Here is a 4,515-nt window from a genome sequence, read left to right as displayed (position 1 = left end):
AGAAAGAAAGAAAGAAAGAAAGAAAGAAAGAAAGAAAGAAAGAAAGAAAGAAAGAAAGAAACTCACAGAGTGGAATATAAACTGAGCAGTCCACACTACTTAAATGACTTGTTCTTTTTTCTAGGGAAATGGGGAGCGGATGCTCATACATTTGAATTTGCGTAAGTTAAATTGGCATATGATGCCATTGAGCTATGTTTTTTCAAATACCTGGATGTGTGCTGTCCAATACTACAAATTGGAATATGCTATAAACCTGAAAAATCCACACTGGATTCAAAGACTTCATCCACAAACGTAAAACACCTCGTTAACAACTTTTCTTATTGATGACATTTGGAAATTATATTTTAGGTATATTGGATTAAATTTTATCTTGGTAAAAGTAATTTCACCTGTTTATTCTCACTTTGTTTAAACATGGCTACTAGAAAATTTTAAGTGACCTATGGCTCCTATTATATTGCCATCGGATAGCACTGGCCTTGACAAAAGGCCTAGATTGAATGGAATTACACTAGACTGAAACTTCGAATTGCTAACACACGTTAAACTTGATAACGTTATTTGAAAACTGTCCCTTTCTTTAACAATCCTACAAGATTTGGCTTCAACTATTGTCTACATGTAAGCTGATAATCCAGGACTCCCCAGTCAATCTTGTCTTAGCAGGATTGGGCCAAGTCCCAGAAGTTATCTGTAAACCTACATACAGCATTTATGCTGCATTTATATAATCTTCTATTGATCTTTAAGTCTGAACCCTTTGAGTTCAATAGAATTACATTAATTTTTAAAGTTTTAATTCCTTTTTTTTGCTAGATGCCATATATTTTATTCATATATGTAGAAATTACTTTTGCCCCAACATTTTATTACTTAAAAAAATCAGAAACATACAATTAACATGTACTCAATAAGAAGAGGAAAGACCTAGACGTTGGGCTCTGACCAATTGATCATATCATTTGAAGTGAAGACAGGGGGGTCCAAACCATAGACTGGCCCCTCTGCTGCCTTGTCCCATTGTTCGAATACAAGGTGTACAGAGTAGAATATGCAGCGAGGAGGAAAGGCTAGAAGAGAGGTCGGGGGTATCCAGGGCCAATTCCTACTCACCCTACACAAAGCACCTTGAATCTTCATTGTGTTACTTCTCAACAAGCAAAGGAAGGGTTCCTGGCTGACATGTGAGCCATATCTCCTGGAAAAAAAACAGTAAGTTGAAAAATATTAGATAGATGAAACAATTCATCAGATAACCTTAACCAATGTGTTGTTGAGCCACCTCTATAACGCAGTTTTCATTAAGGTTTTTATAAGTGAGTTAATAATAGAATTTTTATCTGGCAACTTTATTATAGGAATTAAGATAAACTCATGAAAAGTTTTCAATTCTTAAATACAAAGGAGAGAACACTATTTTGAGAGGAAAGATACGATCAAAGGCCGTTGGGAGGAAAAATATAGGTTCTAGCAAAAAAGATTTACTGGGGGCCATTGGGTCAGCTATGCCAGCTGGACAACATTGTGTCAGTTCCCTTGTCCCCATCACGGCCTTTCCAGAAAGATGTCTTTTGATTCCAAACTTCATTATAGCAGACACCATTAGTGTCCCCCCAAAACCAGGTCTCTTCAAATCAGATCCATTTTTACCATTTGATAATCTTGCCTTCAATGTGTTTTTTTGTTTAGTTTGCTTTGTGTGTGTTTGTTTGTTTTTTCCCCAAATGGCAGCACCTGGAAATCGTTTTTTTTTGGAAGACTGCCCTCAGGCTACTGGAGTCTACTTTGTCCCTGTGCACAGAAAGTTGGAAGCTCCTGGGAATTTATGTGCCCCCATCTTTGGCTCCTACCCAACGACTCTGGGGCGAGGGAACCTTGGCTAAGGACAGCTCTGGGGCAGAACTTCTGTCCCAGAGCTTCCTGCCGGACTAGCCTGAACTCCACTCTGCGGGCCTCTGTCCGATTCTCCCCCGTCCCCTCATCCTCACCCCCTTGCTGATTTCTCCGTGGAGCATTTCCTTATTCATCACTTGGCGGCCAGATCCGCAGCTCAGGATCTGCTTCTGGAAAACCTGAGCTACTTATCAGCCTGGGTCCTCTCACCACAGCGGCCCGTAAATCATAAACTAATTTCCCACTCATCCTAGTATTCTTCCTAAACTCCAACTACACCCTGAAGTACTCATACCTATCCCAAACTCCATCCATCTTTTCCCATCTTCCTGCTGTTGCAATTATTGTCTTCGCCATGTAGAATTCTCAGAGCCTGAGGTCTCCCTTTTTTTTTTTAAGTTTAATTATTTATTTTGAGTGAGAGAGGGAGCACGCGCACTCACACGTGCAAACAGGGGAGTGGCAGAGAAAGAGGGAGAGAGAGAGAGACGGACTCCACACTGTCAGCACAGAGCCCGACACGGGGCTTAAACCCACAAACTGCAAGATCATGACCTGCGACAAAATCAAGAGCTGGACGCTTGGGGCAGCTGGGTGGCTCAGTCGGTTAAGCGCCCAACTTCAGCTCCGGTCACGATCTCGCGGTTCATGAGTTCGAGCCCCGCATCCGGCTCTGTGCTGACAGCTCGGCGCCTGGGTCCTGCTTCAGATTCTGTGTCTCCCTCTCTCTCTGCTCCTCCCCAACTTACACTCTTATCTCTCTCTCTCTCAAAACTAAATAATAAATTAAAAAAAAAAAAAACATTCAAAAGAGTTCGACACTTAACTGAGGCACCCAAGCCCTCCTGAGCGGCCCCCTTTCTGAGCAGGCCTTCCTCGGCTCTCCCAATTTGTCCCTGAGTCACCTGTTCTCTCCTGGGCCTGTGTATACTTTGCTACTAGAACCCGGCTTCAAAGCTCCAGTGCCTGGGTTCTGAATCCTGCTCCGCCGCTGCCAGCTGGGTCACTTCATCTCTCTTTCTCTCCGTTTCCACATCTGTAGAATGGATACAAAAGTCAAATCCACTTTCAGTCATTCCTGTGAAACCGGATGAGATCATTGGCAGGCAAAGCCCCTGCAGATGACTAGTTTGTAGTAAATTTTAGCTGTTGTTTCTGAACCGTGATCATTTGTTTATGAGCTTGTTTTTACTGTAAGTTCCTCAAGGGCAAAAGTCGTATCACACTCATCTTGATAAATGTGTGCTAAATAAACACACACGCTCCATCAAAGAGCGGTCGCTTGAAAAGGGGAACATTTTAGACTGAGTGTTGAATCCCTTAGGACTCCGTAATTTGCATACCACCCTTGTGATACTTTTCCCTCACAGCCTATACTCCCATTTACTCGCGATGCGTCTCTAAGTTGACTTTCCATCAATCATTTGGTTTTAACCTGGATGACCTTATACTAAGAAACAGAACCTGGCAGGTCTCAAGTTGCATATGTTCATTGTGGGGTTTTTTTTCTAACATTCATTACAATAAAGACGTAACCCCTAAAATAAAGCCTGTGCCTCTGCATGCGTTTCCAAATGATCTCAGATACCCCTGTGGGTATCCCCGGCTCACTTGGGAAAACAGCCTCAGGAAATTGGCAACAAGTCAACAGACGCCCAAGAATGTACATGGCGTTTGGATAAATATCAGAACAGCAATAAATCACTTACCCAGACCTTGGACCAGACAGCTCTCTGTTCTGAACCTATATTCACTCACTCTGTGATCTTTGACACTCAGCTTCTTTTAGCTGTTCTCGGGCACAGGAGACATTTTCTACATTCTGCCTCACACAGCAAAGGAGGGCCCCTGTACCCCAAAAACCCAGGACCCCAAACACTGAAAAGTGAGTCAAAACACAGGTAGATGGGCCTCAGGATAAGCACATTAGAACATGAGTCCACACCTATCCCTACCTTGCCTGAACATGTTTCCTGAAGGAGGTGAGTTTGAAACTGAAGCAAGAAAGAATTTACCAAATAGAGAAAGAACACCAGGCATTTCAGTAGCACAGGGACCAGGCCTGGTGAAGGCTAAATATGGAAGACGCAGGCACCATTCCTCCCTCCAACGTAGGAATGTCGGTCATGAGCATACTCTGAACTCGTCTTTCCATTGCTCTAAGATGACTGCACATCCCAGCATTCTCCTGGGATATTTATCTCTGGAAAAATTCCAGGAAGGTTCCCCTGGGGTTTTCTTACCACCACCATCGCCCCCCGCCCCACCCCCAACAAAACCCCACTATCTAAGCTATGTGGAGTTCAATTACATTTAAAATTAGCTAAACTTAGGGCGCCTGGGTGGCTCAGTCAGTTGAGCATCCAACCTCGGCTCAGGTCATGATCTCACGGCTCTTGAGTTCGAGCCCTGCACCAGGCTCTGCGCTGACAGCTCAGAGCCTGGAGCCTGCTTCGGATTCTGTGTCTCCCTCTCTTTCTGCCCCTTCCCCGCTCACACTCTGTCTCTCTCTCCTTCAAAAATAATGAAACATTAAAAAAAATTTTCTAAGTAAAAAAAAAATCAGATTTGTTAAACTTTAACAAAAAGACATTTCAGAACGTTGGTCACCAACTG

General features: G+C 43.2%; 1 long non-coding RNA gene across 2 annotated transcripts in view; it reads right to left on the bottom strand.

Annotated features, from left to right (window-relative positions):
* LOC121033310 (uncharacterized) overlaps positions 1-3,156 on the bottom strand; it is a 5,844-nt gene extending 2,688 nt beyond the window's left edge. For both annotated transcript variants that reach the window (XR_005791819.1, XR_005791820.1), the window contains exons 1-2: positions 2,805-3,156; positions 1,120-1,204 (exon numbers count right to left, since the gene is read on the bottom strand). This is a non-coding gene — a long non-coding RNA (uncharacterized LOC121033310). The remainder of the gene's footprint in view (positions 1-1,119; positions 1,205-2,804) is intronic.
* Between the last annotated feature and the right edge of the window lie 1,359 nt (positions 3,157-4,515).

Source organism: Herpailurus yagouaroundi, unplaced genomic scaffold (assembly GCF_014898765.1).
Source record: "Herpailurus yagouaroundi ecotype Mexico unplaced genomic scaffold, PumYag 159, whole genome shotgun sequence".
Taxonomy (NCBI): domain Eukaryota; kingdom Metazoa; phylum Chordata; class Mammalia; order Carnivora; family Felidae; genus Herpailurus; species Herpailurus yagouaroundi.
Note: the sequence above shows the minus strand (reverse complement) of the source record. Positions and strands in the feature narration are given on the sequence as shown.